The sequence below is a fragment of the Drosophila grimshawi genome, unplaced genomic scaffold (assembly GCF_018153295.1).
Source record: "Drosophila grimshawi isolate 15287-2541.00 unplaced genomic scaffold, ASM1815329v1 contig_1377, whole genome shotgun sequence".
Taxonomy (NCBI): Eukaryota; Metazoa; Arthropoda; class Insecta; order Diptera; family Drosophilidae; genus Drosophila; species Drosophila grimshawi.
Window position 1 is genome coordinate 15,014,564 of NW_025062900.1, and position 16,761 is coordinate 15,031,324.

General features: G+C 38.0%; 1 protein-coding gene across 1 annotated transcript in view; it reads right to left on the reverse strand.

The window, feature by feature from the left end:
• The window catches only part of LOC6562565 (neurotrimin), a 63,651-nt gene that overhangs the window by 29,570 nt on the left and 17,320 nt on the right, over nucleotides 1-16,761 (reverse strand). The gene's annotated exons all lie outside the window — the stretch shown is intronic.

The following is a 16,761-nucleotide window of genomic DNA, read 5'->3' on the forward strand; positions in this document are numbered from 1 at the left end:
TTGGCAACGAGCCCATTTTGTTCATTAGCTTTAAATATTTGATCAAAGCAACTAATGGCCAAAGACATACACACACACACACACACACACACAAGAACACAGTACAACCAAGAGAACTAAAAAGTTCTCCACTGTTTCTTACTAGTTGTTGTCCCAATTCGTGTCCTGCAACCGCAAGAATCTTCATTATTGCCAACACCTATCAAGGAGGCAGCCCACAAGTAGGCTCCGACTGGCGCTGGCAGCCGCAACAAACAATGCTGACGGGCGAAAAAAGTGCAAAAAGAAAAAAAAAAAAATAGGAAATAAAAAGATAGAAAAAGTCGCAACGTACAAGTTTTTAGCTAAAGAAATTTTCCAACAATTGCACAATTGGCATGCGCTACGCATGCGGATGAATGGGCTGCTGTTAGAACATAAAGACAGAGTTTGCTCAACAACAAAGCCAAACTGTGTGTCCTGTGCGGGGTTCAAAACAACCAACTTCCTTGGAAGGGGCAGCCGACCTGGTCAGGTCAAAAATTTAAAGGCTTTATTTAAAAGTTACCTTACATTTAATTAATTGAAATGCTTTAAAGGAAACTATGCTTTTAAAAAGTTAAAAAACTCCTTGCAATGATTCAAAATGTATTCCGGAATTACGTAGATTCACGTGCCAAATACTTTATTATTATATTATATTATATTAAGAAATATTCACACATGCACCTATCTATAAAATTCCAAAAGACAAAAGCTCTTTAAAAGTGTATTTATTATTAAATAGTTTGAAAGATTCATTTTAAAATAATTTATAAACTTTTGTCTGACTTTCATTATTGAGAATAAACTAATTGTTTGATTAAGAAGTTAACGAAATGAAACTTTTCGAAATTAGTTAACCCCAACAAAGGGACTAAACCGATATAATACGCGCCCTATTGCCCACATTGTGGAATAAATTTCTACGCTAGTTAGCCTGATTTCGCACATTCGTATAATTCTGATAGTTTCACTACGTAAGTCACAGCACTTTGCCATTTTTCCCCTTTAGCAACAGTGGCAGACATTTTTTACAAAACCGAAACAAAACTTTGTTGCTCTATGGCTGGCAATCATGAGGCAAAGGGACAACGATGTCGACTCGGGGCCATCCATAAAACTTCAGACGAGTAGGAGACATCCTGGTTGGCTGGTGTGAAAAGCGCTAAAAGCGTTTAAATGAATTTAAAACAGCAAAACTTTTGTTTTTCCAACAAAAAGCTGAGAAAAAAAATACAAAAAATTCTCAACTCTTTGGTGAAACATTTCTGCTTTTGTGAGTTTCACATTGTTTTTGCAATGTTGTGATTTTGTTTAAAGTTGTATAAAGTTGACGGTTTTGGGGTCGCTAGTAAGAATCGGATTGAGTGGTATCTTTGTGTGTGGATAGGGTAATTTCCATGCAAATGATAAGCTGACTCTTCGGTTACCACTGCCGGAAGCCAGTGCTAACTTAATTGATATGCTTTGCAAGAAAAACAGACCCAGTGACAGTCACTGAAACTTGAGCTTAGCAAACATTGCAACGTCCCGCCACACCCCTTAACGCCAACGCTCCTTCAGCCGCCATTCTTTATCGCTGGCCCAGTCTACATATTGCTTAGCACAGACACCGTCTCCATGCAGTAACCCAATTCGCAAGTCGCACAAATTGAGATCTATGGGCCATATAAATGCAACGGAAAATCGCAAAAGCCAAAAGACTAACAGCACAAATTGTTGAGTATCGAATTCTGAGACACTCTTTAAAATTAAATTTTAATAATAAAAGTTACAAATATCTTCAAATTGTATTTTATTCTTTGTAGATTCTATTATTAAAAAATAACAACTTTTTTTGTATTTATAGTAATTAAACGCATTTTATGGCAACACTCACATTATTAATTTAATTTCAAATTTACTTACAATTTAAATTCAAATCATCAATTACAAAATACTATCTAGCCTATTTGTAATCTTTGAAATATAATTCCATTTTGTTAATTTATTCTTTATTAACTTGTACAAAGGTAAGTTACAAACTGAGAAAGCAAATGATATGAACTTAAACTTTGCGAGTGTATAGAAAGTTAGTCTTCTCTAAGTTCGCACTCTGTGCTTCCTGTATCTCTGACTCTCTCTCCCTCTCTCTATCATTGTTTCTAGTTGGCGGATAAAGTGATGAGTTGGGAAGCGGCAAATAAACATACCAAAAAAAATAGTCATATATTTTTCTAGTTTAGTTTGCGTTGTCTGCCGCTTCAGCTGATGAAAAGTGCTCTTTAAATTGTATGCAGCATAAAGTATGCTACAAATATAACTGAAGTGTCTAGGGCTATATTTTCTGTTCGGACTGGCCTCGAATGTGTGTCAGGGTTGCTTGCCTATGCCTTTAACATCGTGTCTCTTCCACTTAGGTGGCTCACTGGCTTTGCCACTGGTTTCTGGTTTTTGGCCAAATCCAGGCGGCTGCCAGACTCTTTGGCTGCTGTCGAGAAGCTGCTACGATCCCAAAAATTCAAATGCAAAATCACATACAACCACAAACAGCTCTTATGCGAATGGGATGGGCATGCTGCGGAACGTGTGGCGATAGGGCATAAGTTCAATCAAGCAAATGTAATGCTGCTTCGTCTGCCAATTGCAGGCGAATGTGTATAATACAAAGATCGAAACTCGCATTGACAGTTTGACTGAATGAATGACTGACATGGTAATAGTGTATATGTGTGTGTGTGTGTCTGTATGTGTGTGTTTATCTGGTTGTGAATGTGTCTTGTTCTTGCTGTTGATGCTGTTGATTTTGCTGCTGTCCCGGCAATTATGAATGCAATTGAGATGTTCGAACAGTTGACTATCAAACTACCAAATATCTATTAATTTTCCAAATTTATAGCTAAACTAAAACTGGTGTTAGAATTCTAAAAATCTATTAAACATAAATTGCTTAAAATAATTGATTAAGTGTTAAAATTGTTGACTTGTTGTACATTTAATCAATTTTAACTAATTTCCATAGACTAACTGTTGAATATTTAAAAACTACATTTTATAAAAATTCTAAGGCAGTTTTCTACTACTTCAACTTCTACGTCTGGACAATACCAATTTCTCAAAAAGTATTTTATTAAAAACAACAATGAGTGCTGAATAAAGCTACTTATTTGCTTAGCCCTCGAACATATATCTACGTATCTGCTCAAACAACTAAACACACACTCACACACACGAACATACACACACAACACACATTAAAGTACGCACACGCATGTGTATTTTATGCACTTAAGTGTAAGCAAAGCAAGTCAGGAATGGAACCTACTCAGGCGGAAATGCGCATAACTGCATCACATCCACGACACAAAGATACACACACACACATGCACACACACACATGCACACACACACACACACACACACACACACACACACACACAGAAGTACACACAGAAATACGCTCAGAGCTTAAGTAACCGTTCGGTCATCGGCAATGGCAATGGAAGCGTCCATTGCCTTTACTTTTGCCTTAGTTCTCCTCTATCAAATGCTAAGTGCTGCTTTATTAACCAGGAGACAACAAGGACAACGACCACGATGGCGACTCACCATCGAGTGCTTTGATGTTGCACGTTGGCGACAAACAACAAACGACTAAACTAGTAAAAATAAAACACAGCCAAACAGCAGGGTCAGCAGCTAAAGTCACCAACGGAACTTGAGATTGTCCCAGAACATTCAAGCTGCTGCCTCAATTATGCACTTTATCTGCTGCTGCTGCTGCTGCTGCTGCAGCTACTGCGTCCAATTGAATTATAACTAGATCGGAATTACATTATCCAGCTGGTAGCAGATTACACGGTTGCAACTGATACCAAATGCAATGCCAATTACATTATATTCATCAGTCGCGATCAGTTTAGTCTTCGCCATGAACTGGTATCGAGCCAAAGGTGGCTGCTACGGATATATTATTGTGTTGAAATTATTACTTCTGCTGCTGCAAGCAAATGTGGCAATTGCTCGAGACTCACAAAGTGTCACGGGGCAAGTTATTCAACTACATACATTTAAAATAACTTTTGACTACAAATTAGATTGTTACTCCAGGAAAAATGTAGCATCTCAATTGGATATATGTCTATACTATATATATTTCTCATGATATAAGCAGCGTTAACAACTCTATTTAAAATATTCATTAATCTCTGTATCACATAGAGCTACATAATTGGCAAGCAGAAAAAATTGAAAAATTATTAATATTTATTTATACTGAAACTTAAATCATAATTTAACAAATGTATTCCATGTGGATAGCTACTATACCCTATCTGCCGCAAGCATCATCTATTCGGGTCGTCCGTATGGCGTTGCTTTGGCCACGTTCAACTGCAATGTCAAGACCAGTTTTGAGGTGTCTATTAGTGGACCCAGTATCAGTGTGAGCGTGCAATTAAATACATCACCGATGCATCCGTACAGCTCGCATGTATTCACTATACCGCAACTAGTAAATGGCACTTATTGGCTCCGAGTGAAAAGTCTGAAAGGCTTGAAAGCTGACAGCTCAACGCAATTGATGTGGCGTTATTTTATGAGCTTCATTAAATTACAAACGCCTAAAACGCTTTACCGACCCGGACAATTGATGCAGTTCACTGTGTTCTACCATAATGAGACAATGCAAGCTGTTATCCCACATACCAGTGCGGTCATCTGGATTGAGGACTCCAAAGGAAATCGTGTCAGAGTTTACAGAAACTTCACCGTAATCAAAGGTATATTTCAATCGGAACTGCATCTGAGCCGACAACCGAATCTAGGAAACTGGCGCATCTGCTCCAAAAACGGAATTTATTCCGCTGAGGAGTGCATTAACATAAGGGTTAACCATTATGAGCTACCACCGTTTGAAGTTAGCATTGATGCGCCAGTTGAGGTTAAGTCAACGGAGAAATCGTTTGAGGTAAAGATCGAGGCCAAATACGGAATCAATAGACCCATCGATGGTAACCTGACCCTGTACATTCGAACCCTCGCGGAGAGTGATACAGCGCATAAGCCTGTGCTGCTCAGGCGGTCGGCCACGCTTATAAATGGCCAAGTTTCGATCCTGTTGCCAGTATCAAATTTCACATCAAGTATACCCTTCCGAATGTCGCTGCAAATTAGATTAAGGGTATTGGTTCAGGAGAAATTCACAGATAAACAAGAAACCAGAACCAAAGTTGTGACTCTAAGGGGTAATTCTAAGGAATCTTTGAAAAATCCACATATCAACGTGGTAATGCTGCAGCCCGCACCCGCTAAACGTGTCAATTTGTAAGTATCTGCTTACAAAATATATATCAATGCTCCTAATTGGCAACATATCCAAAATTTGAAATGTAGAATAAAAATTATAAAATTTGGTACACCATTAAAAATCCCAAAGGAGATACGTTTTGAGGTTAGCCATAAGCTTACAAATGCCATATGCGTCGTCTTGTTTTTCGGTCGAGTCGTGGGCTCCGGAGAGGTCTTTCCCGAAAAGAATTCCAATAATTTTGATATCAAAATACAATTTACCACGAAAATGTGGCCATTTGTGGATGTAGTTCTGTACAGCATGGAAGCGGACTCAGACGTTTTAATCGTATCTAGTCAGATAATTACAGTATCGCGAATTGATCATGAACATGTGAGTATCCAAAAAGGTTTCTACCTTATGCAGAAGCAAAGTTAATCAATAATGTTCTGTATCCACATAGATTTATATAGAGGCACCGCCGCAGGTAAAACCTGGCGAAGAGATACAATTTCGTATTAAGACGTTGACCGATTCATTTGTGGGCCTCATTGCAATTGATAATCGCTTAGTTCGCATCGCCGGCGATTCAGCTAATGACTTCAATCCAGACTATTTTGAGGATGTCAAGTATTCGATGAGAGCAATTGCTTCTGATTTCGTACATAATGAAAATCTAACGCATCAAACTTCCGGCTTAATTATATTGTCCAGTGCAGCTAATGTTTTGGATATAACAAAAGGCACACAATCGAGATCCACTCGATCAGAACTACGGCGTATTAAGCGTTCTGCAGATAATTCAACTGATATACGCAAACCAGTGAGCTCAGGGCAGGAGGCAATCTGTTGTACATTACCGAAAGTTAGAGAACCGTACAACGATATTTGGATATACGACAGCATAAAGAAGTAAGTGAATTTTGCAAACATTTTAACAAAGTTTAAACATTTAAAAGTGATATTTTTCATATAAATGATTAACTTATCTTTACACTTACAGTACCAAAGCTGGCTGGACAAATTGGAAGACACGGGTTCCCGATACCATCACCAACTGGCGACTGAGCGCGTTTTCAGTGAATTCCGCGGTGGGATTAACACTTCTCTCTCCCGAACCCTTTATAGATATCAAGAGCAGCAAGCTCGTCTTTATGTCCATAGAGTTGCCTTATAGCATTAAAGTCGGTGCGTTGGCATTGAACATAATGATCGGACAGCTTTTATAACGATTTTCTCTTTCTGTCTGTCAGGTGAAGTTCTAAAACTGTTTTTGATATGTTCAAATCAACACGATACGGAGATTGATGTCGAAATCAAACTGAATCAAGATGTCAAGCGGTATCAACTGCTCAAGAATGATGGCACACCTTTGCCTGCCTCGGATTTCGCCAAACAAAACATGAAAATAATGAGCCATCGAACGAATGCAGTTACTTTTAATCTACACGCCCTAAAGGCGGGCACATTGAATCTAACTTTTAACGCAACATCTGATATTGAATGGGATATCCTAAGTCGGGAAGTTGTAGTCTTAAACAGCCCCCAACTGTCGACCAGCCAGGTAGTGTTCTATCAAAAACTTACAATGGGCAATCCAAAAACTAAATTCAAACTGCATTTACCATATCAACCATCAGACGATGGCGTCAAGTGTTTTGTGAGTTCCCATGTAATTAGCAGTAAACTGCACAACTTAAATCTTGTTAAGCTATCAGACAATGGCGAAGAGTTGATCAGTAAGTTGATGTCCATTTACAATTTGTGGAATTATGTGAATGATAAGAAATGGCTATCGAATCGATATAAAAAGTTTCTCGAGGATCAACTAAGCGATGGTTTTCAATCCTTGATGCGTTTACGTACACGCAATGGAGGATTTAGGTATAATGCGGCTAAATCCGAATCTATCTGCAGTTCAACATGGTTGACTACATTTGCCCTGCAGCTGATACAGTTGCTAAGAAACACGCCCATTAATTTTGATCATAGTGTCGAAAGGCAAGCAGAGAAATTTCTGATCAACCGCATTGTCAGCGCTGGACACTTTGAGGAACGCTGCGAGACTCCAGGTCGGCGTAACATCGAGACATTGGAGTTGAACATCGAGGTGCTCAAGGTGTTGCAGTATTCAAAACGAATACTGCCTCTGCAAGGGCCCCAGAAATGGACGAACGACCAGATGAATGCTGAAAAGGATTACCACTTGCTGGCCAAACGTGGACTAGATGCAATCGAATGGAAACGACCGGAGAATCATTCAAAGGTCAGCTGGATGGAACAGCGTCGTAATCTGGAAACCGCTGGTCGTATATTATCCAGGAATATGGGTCGAGTACACGTCGAACAACAGCGTGAAATCTTTAATTGGCTTACGGTGCAACTCTTTGAGGTTGAGAAGAATGTCGAATGCTATGAATGCTCTGTGGCCAAGCAGGCTTTTTACGAATATCTGCAAAACGACGTGACTAATATATCAAGATTAACCGTATCGATGTGGGGGAAAAAGAATAAACAAAACAAAACGCAGATTTCGATCAATGATAAAAATCTATGGCTGCAGCAAGAAGTGCTGATCGCTACACAAACCCCAATCATTTATATAAAAGCGGAGGGCATAGGTCAACTACTTATACGCTGCACCTATCAATACGCGCCAAAAGAGGTACACGCCCCGAAAAAACGTTACCAAATATCCGTCCAAACCTCCACGGGTAATCTGCTTAATATTACGTTTTGTGTGACACGCAATCATTTTAATTTGGGAGACTACGTGGGCAGCAACATAGAGTTGCACCTGCCATCGGGCCATATACTGGACAATAAAAGTGTACAGAAGTTGCTGTCTACTCAAAAAGTGCATGTAAGTTACATCCAAATATTATGTGTTTTAAACAGATTATATTTAAAAATGGCGCTTTCATAGTATTAATATTTCATCATTAACCAGGTATAATATGGGGACAATACTAAGAGGAAAGTAGTGCTTTCACAACAATACTCTATTCGCTTGTAGTAAATTACATCCTCCAATTTTAATGAAAGTTAGAAATAATCTAATTTTTGAATTTATTATTAACTACACTGCCGCTCAGCATTTTAAAAAATCACACTAGTTAGTAAACTTATTTGATCTATTTGCTATTCTACTATTCGAGAACTATTATCAATAACTTATTATTTATTATTCTTATATAATCCGAGTTATACACTCTGAAACTAATATATTTTATCGTTCATATTGTAGCAAGCCAATGAATTCGATGAACAAACGAAACTCTTTGTAAATCTGGTAGGACTTAAACCTGGCGAATCAAGTTGCATGTCTGTATTGGCTAGGAATTACCACAAACTGAAGCACCTGAAGCCGGCTATGGTGTATGCCTCTGATATGAATGATATGAAAACGAGCGAAGCTTTCGCATTCAAAGTAACTTTTAGCTAGATTTCTGCTGCTTAATTGTCATTTTCCGGAATAAACGAGTGTAGATTTTATATTAATTAGTCGGCATTCTCATTAGCAATGTTGCTGATCTAACTGGAGTTGATGTTGCTAACCATCCCTCTCCACCAGTTGCGAGTTCAGCGAATAAAAAACCCAAATAAAAAAAAAGGAAACAAAACAAATACATGCTGCTTGTAAAGTTCAAAAGACACGATGGGGTTGAGAGTGTTCCAGGGTTCGGAATTTAATGACTGACGCGTGGCAGTCGCATATTTGTTTACGCCTCGAAGCAAAAGTGAAAGCCACGATTTCTGTCTCATGTTTTGCATTCGTGGTGCTTAAATTGAATGGGTCTGGTACAGGAAATGGACTTGAATACTCCAACACCGATGTAAACTCAACAGACTCAGTACTTAAATATTATTGCATATTAATGAAGTTGCAAATGGGTGTTGGGCTTGTAAAGAGGTGTTTGTGTGTGCCGCATGCCTCAATAAATACAAATAAATTAAAAACGTATTACAAGCGGCGCACATCACAGACAATTAAAATAAAAATGTAATGTGAAGGCAATATTTTAAGCACAATAAAAGCTGTGGTAAAAAGTGAGCTTATGCCCAGCGTAAAGCAAAACAATTGCAATTAAACACGAAATATTAATTAAACTTAAAAGTGGATGAGCTTAAATTACATTTGATGAATTGCTTTTAACTATTTTTGTGTTGAATATCAAAAATAACTTGATAAGAAAGAAAAGTAATATGTCAGTGTGGACAAATCTGAAAAGATAAAACAATAAAGATTAGTTACTTAATTGTGAACAAAAAATATGATTACAAAGAAGTTTCTGAAGAGGAAAAAAATTCTATGCCAACTGCCGAAAAATCTAAGGCATTATATTCCAATATTATTGCATTGACATTCAAGAAATTTCTTGTGACAAATGAAAACATTTCAATTTTTTAATTGAAATGCATTCTGTAACACATATATACACTTTAGGTCAACATTATCATGAAATTGTTCAATTCAATCTTTTGAATAACTTAAACGGCATCAAATATTTCATGAGGATTTTTCCAGAGCAGACATTGCCCATAAAATAAACATAAAATATTTGATGAAGAGTTTGCACAAAAGCATACAGAAAATACATATTTAGAATTGCCTGCAGGTGAGAGAGAAATGCAATCGAAGCGAAATTTCAAATATGTGATTGAATTTTCAACAACTTTGCACAAAAAATTGCCCTGACAAAAAGCAAAGGAAACAATAAATGCTCAGAGAGCCGTCACACACATAACATATATATGTGTCGCACTTCCGTATGCTAAGCTTATGATAATGCCCAAAATGGCCAAGTGCTAATATAAAACCTTAGCCCCATTCCCAATCTCAGCCCTTAGGGCAGGGCAACAAAAGATCAGGTCTGTCGACAACTATTGCAACGTTTTGCTTTTTTAGTAGTCCGGCAAAATTTTCAATTTCTTCAAAAAATACAAAATGAAAAATTGTGCAAAAATATACATAACGTATGCAAAAATAACAAAAGGCGAATAGACAGCAAAGCCAACGGTATAAACATCCCATGTGTGTGGGGCAGAGTGGTGCAGTGGTGCGGTGAGATTGGCTCGAGGCGATAATGTATGAAATAGCCTTAATTATGTATGTGTCTCGCACATAAGTAAAACTTGCTTAAGAACCGACTCTAAATTCGCTTCAATAAAGTCTTGCCAACAAGCAGAGCAAAAATTTATGTTATGCATTGAAATGCTTGTAATCAAATGCAGCAAAAGCATTTATTTTAAACTAAATAAGTACGCAAGAACTAAGTAATTTCTCTGATTAAGAATACATTTGATTTATAGTGTAATACTTTGTATTATTCAATATTTTAATCTATTTAATAAGGTGTACAAAAAGCTGTAGATGCCATACCAAACTATTTTGATTACTATTCTAAAAGTTACTTGTAATATGTACGCATTAAAATCGAATATAATTATTGTTGAATCGGAATCGAAATCGATATCAATTTGCAGCACAACCAGAACTAAAACAGTTTCTTAGCTCGTCTCAAAATAGTTGAATAATTGGCAAATAATCTTAATTAGGCTGCAACCCAATTACGTCATGGCTCTTGCCAGTCCAAATAGAACTCTTCGCAAACTTTTCGCGCGAACCTCGCTCATCACATCATCACTCATGCTGCATGCCCATGCTTTACGGCTTTATGCATAAGTAATATCATGTTAGTGTCAATAGTTGTCAACGAAACGTTGTTGACAGACCCCATCTGCTAAGCTGATGCCTCCCAAAAAAAAAAAGAAGAAAAAAGTACTACCCACTCACAGTGATTGTGTTTTTCGTTTTATTTTTTTTATTTTATTATTTTCTTATTTTTTTATTTTTATTTTTTTTTTTTTTGTATGTCGTACATTTGTTTTGTGGCACTTCGTTATCGCCATATACGCCCATCTAGTTTGCTCTGACGGGGCGTGGCGCCCCCGCAAGGCTAACACATGCTACACATTGTATTATTTTAGATTGGCATTACTTTTGGGGCCATTGGAGATGCCTGTGCTAAATACAACGAAGCTCGTTAGTTTTGCTCTCGGCATTTGGATTCAGTTTTTCGTTCTATTTGTATTTTTTTATATATATACATTTTTTTTTTTTTTTTGGCGATGCGTTGCCAACTTCCGGCGGGGCGCGTTACGTTGCTTATGGCGTGTCCTTCAGCCAACGCCTTGCTAGTTACTTTTACGTATACATATGTATGTCTGTCTGTCCATGTGTACATGTTTGTGTGTGTCTGTTGGAGAGTGTGAGCTTGTTGGACGGGCGCATATGTTACTTTATTGGCATTCAATTTGAGTTATCGCTATTTTTTCCTGTTCATATGCGTTATTTTTTGTGCCAGTGAAAATGAATTTTTCTACTCTTCACAGTGTCCATTTGTGCTATTGGTCGTTCGAGATTGAATGCAACGACCAGTTTGAGATTTCCACTCTAGTTTACTCATGTAACTGTGCGCCAGACCTCGACTATTCGGATAATCACATTTTATTTTAACTTTTATTTCACTTTATTTGATTTTATTCGAATGCCATTTTGCCAGCTTGCTTTGCGTTCAAGTTGATTTAGCAGACAGTTTTTGTTTGCCATTATTTTCTGCCAGGCCAAAAGTCTTTTTAAGCACACGCTAAGTTCAAAGTTTATTTATATTGATTGGCTGTGCAGGTCATTTGGGTATAGTCTGTGACCTTCCGGACCCCTCTGCTCAAAAATTATTGCAACAATTTTGATTAATGTTTATGTGGATAGCAGAATACAGCCACTTGACAGTTGCATCACTTGTAGATAACTAACCTGATTTTGCAAATTGGATTAAACAGTTCGGAAGGAAAGTCGATTCAAATAAGAATAGAGTTGTCCATCGGCTGTAGACTATTTGTATTGCTTAATACAAAAGGTAAATAGATTTATTTGTTTAAGTTTTAAAATTGCTTAGCATTTGATTACCACAATCTTTTTTTTAACTTCTTACCGCAAATTGGTTATATCTTTTTTACAATTATTTACATTTGCTCAGCTTTGTTCGTAATTAACAATCCACTTGTTTTCGTTGTTTTTGAAGCCCCCCTGATTGCTCTTCATTTGACTGCGCTTCGGAGTTTAAAAACTTTTTAAAAAACTCCCAGATCTCAACTCAGGCAACTGCCAGCCGCACACACACTGATACACACACAGAGATACACACAACTACAAACACAGAGAAGTGAACGCCAATCGTTGCGCCGATGAACGCCGCTTTTAATTAAATTAACAACACAAATTGTCAGAAGCAGGCGTTGCAAATGTTACACGAACCTCAGGTATGCATAGAGCAAAAATAAAATCAAAATAAACAACAAGTATAACATCGTGGAGCAACCTTATTAAAAACGTGTCAAAAACATTTTCATAAATATATCAAGTAAACTTTTTGTGGCTTGTCAAAGTGCCAGTTCCAAGTGTCAAAGTATTCGTGGAAAGGATACGAAATCAATAAGCTGGGAATTCTTTTTTTTTTTTTTTTAAGGACGAAAAATATCGACAAGTGTTCTTATTATGCCCAAGATAATTTATTTCATTCAACAAGTCTATAAATAAATATAGTATGCCAATAAAAGTGATAGACAGCTAATCGAAATTTAATGCAATAAGAAGTTTTTAATAGTTTATATTATCACGTTTCTGTGGTTCACTTTTCACTACTTGTATGGCCGATTGATAACTACATATTTATATAACAAACCAAGAACGAAATTCATTTTTTTAATTTGTATTAATTATTTGACTTCTGTTCTAGTTGGAAAATACCCAAGTTTTATATTCAATAATTCTGTTGCTCTTTGAAGCGATGGGTCGGTGAGCTCAGAGAATATACATATAGATTTGTTTATTTAAAGCACACACTCGTTTTCAACTGTAAATATAAATTTATATCATGGCAATTGAGGAAACTGTTTTGGGACACTCTTTGGGACGTCCACTCATAAAAAAAGAAACCAAAAAAAAACTTTGTACCGTTTGCGATAAAACGTACATTGTGTTAGCTTTCGGCTGATCATACGCGTGGTAGTAGAAAAATTGGAATAACACACGATATCAATAAGCGTGGCAAATAAAATCAATTGTTATGATGCCATAACATATCACATGCCCCATCTTTAGAGATGGAGATAGTCACGCCGTTGCAATGTGCGGCAAAGTTTTTCGTTTGCGTTGGCGAAAACTTCAGAGCCCCTTTGAGTATGTCAGCATGAGTGTGTGTGTGTGTTTGTGTGTGTGCGAGTAAGTGTGGGTGTGGCATTTTTATTTTTCTTCCTCTTCTTTGTGTGCGACTTGGGATAAACAAAGCCATAACTCAAGCAACATTTTACTCGCAGCCTCACTGCCTCGACTTGCATAAACAAATTGTGCCCAAGTGCTGTAAATGTTGCTTTCCGGGTTGCGGGTAACAGGATAACATATCTCAGTTGTTGTCTCTCCGGGCATCTGCGTAAAGTGAGGGAGCAAGCTCGTCAAGCTCAGCGTAAACATGATAGATTTATAGTTGGCTCTGTTTTCTGTGGTAGCCGGCGACAACATTGCAGCAGCGAACAGTGAGCGCAACGTGCGGCATACTTAATGGCGCTCGTCGTCTTGTTGCCACAGCCGCAGTTGCCTGCTTAGCCTTATCATAGCTCGTAAACACATGGAGTACCCACAGAATCTGCTGCAATCTCAGCTGTAGTCTCGAGTTTGGGTTTGCTCGCCACTTGACTTTGTTTTCGTCAATAAATTTGGGGCAAGTTTTTATATTTTTTTTCACATTTTTTTTTGTTGTTGTTTCCTTTTGCCCCTTTGCGCCGGCTCAGCTGCCAATTCGAAGTTGGGCAGGAGGTTAGTTGGTCCACCGAAAAAAAATAGGAAACCACATGCTGGGCGCCTGTTGGCATGCCACAGATTTCACGCATTTTTTGCAGCTCTTTTTGCGGCGCCTGAACGTAGGCAAGCGTTGTGCAAATTTGCCTTTAAATGGCGTGTTAACATTTAAATGTTATTTTTACGCCTCATAAAATGGCTCTATAAAAACAAGGCAAAAGTATAAAAATATAAAAGTTTTTCAAATGTTTTGTTATTAACCAGTGAATAAAGAGTAAGCGATACGCTTTGCTGCTCACTTATATATTTTGAAGCAAAGCGCATCAGACAGAGTGAAAAGCATTTCTCAACTGATCTTAACTATCTTGAGACATGTACTTAGAAGTGAGTGAATATCGTTTACCATTTTCACTGTGTATATTCTCTATTTTGCTTACTATTTAAACAACCTGAAGTAACTTATCAAGTATATTAAATAACTATAATTCAGAGCATTGTTTATTTTCACTCTCTACAAAGTCTGCATTATTCAATTATAAAATGCTGACCAATTTATTTATTACCATTGAAGCATTTGTGTATTTTCAAAAGAATTAGAGCAGCTTTTGGTTTTTGTTTCTGTCTTTTGTGTATTTTATTTCGAAATGATGTTTTGTTTTATTGCTTATGCAAATTGGCTGACTAATTTTGTAAGGACTCACAACAATAATCCTGTAGCTTCAGTCGCTTAGTGAACCTTTTCCATAGCTAGCAAGTTTATCTAGTTCGCTTTTCCTTTTGGAATTTATAAGCACACACACACAGACACACACACACACACACACACATTCGGATATACAGCAGAAAGAGTTGTTATTTTCTTTCTTATTTTTGAGAAAAGGAAACTTTATTTTCGCTTAATGCGCTTGAATGAATTGTGCGTTGCAAATGTTGTTTTTTGGCTTTTCTTTCTTTATTGTTTTAACATTTTTGTTTGCTTCTTAGATATTGCTTTACTAAGCATTTGGCAGGTTATTTTGTTTCCGATATCCCCTTAGCCAAAAATGCCTTCAGCTTAGCTTTGTGCGCACTTGCTTTGTCCAACTCTTTGCTTTATTCGCCGAGGGTTGCGAAATGTGCAACGTAAAAAGAATTATGTTTGAATTTAAGTTCAAATTTAAGATGGGTTTTTTTTTTATAAATATTAATAAATTGTACTATTATTCGCGTTAAGTGTTTAATGGAATATATTTATTGTTTTGGCAAATATCATAATTAGAGTGTGTTTTCCAAAACTTAGAAAACGATTTCAGAGCCCTATTTTAAATGCAAAACAAAATATATTGCAAATTTAAAGCGGGTAAAAGTTTGCTATGTGCCAAGTGCAATGCGGGCGCCTCCTTCCTATCCTTTTTGATGGCATACAGTGGCTGCGGCCACGCCTCGCTGCCGCCGAAAGGACTCGACTTGACGCCAAGGTCTTTTATCAAAGCGAAAGTTGTTGCACAGTTGCATGGCCAACACACTCACACACACACACACGCACACACACAGTCGTACACACCCACCCACATAGATATTCTAGCTGTCGCCCGCTGCAGGTCAATTATCGCGCTTTGCATGCCGCGAGCAGTTCAGCTTAACCCCTCCCTCCCTCCATCCCTCCCTCTGCCACCTGCAGCTCTCCTCTCGCCACCTCCTGGTGGTTGGTGGTTGCCGTTGGCGTCTGTGGCTAAACCGAAAGCCAAACAAATTTGTAGCTTCAAGTTGGCTGTTGTACTGCTTCAGCTTCCTTCATCCTTTCCACCGTTTGCCTGTCTATCTGTCTGTCTGACTGTCTGTCTATTTGTGTATCTTTGGGTTTTGTATGACCTGCGGTTAGCAATTGCAAGGCAAAAACTTTTTCTCTGGCGCTAATTAGGCATTACGTATACGCCATGGTTAAACATCTTGAAGTTCACTAAATTGCGCTAATCATAAAACATGCACATACACACACACACTCGAACACACACTAACACACACACACACACATATAAGCCGAGCACAACTTTTAGTTGGTGGCCTCTGTGCGCCTGCAAGTACGCAACGGGTTTGTTTCAAGTGTTGCTGCTATGTAAAGTATGCCACCAACAACTACTGCAGCAACAACAAAACTCAACAGTGCCCAAGAATTGTGGCAATGTGCACTCAACGTCATTTAGTGCCACGCCCACACACACACACACACACACTTAACGCCCACATGGTGCTCCATTGTGCGCATTGACGGCGCGTGCAACGAAGTGACTAAGTTGAATGCATGAATGCATGCTTGCATAGGGGAGGGGCAGGTGGCAGGCAGCAGGCAGCAGGCGGCAGGCGGCAGTTTGGCAGTGAATTGAAGTGGGTGTGATTAGAGTGCGATTGTGTGTATGTGTTTGTTTATGTGTGTGTGTGTGTGTGTGTTTGTGTGTGTACCAGTTGTCAGTGTACACGCATAATGCATGTATATGTATATGCGTGTGGCGACATTTCTAGAGTCTCCACTTAAGTGGTTCACTATGTTACAATAATAGTTGCCTATAAATTGGTTTGTTTATTGGTAAATGAACAAGCACACAGCACACAGGAGACAATTTACTTGCTACAATAG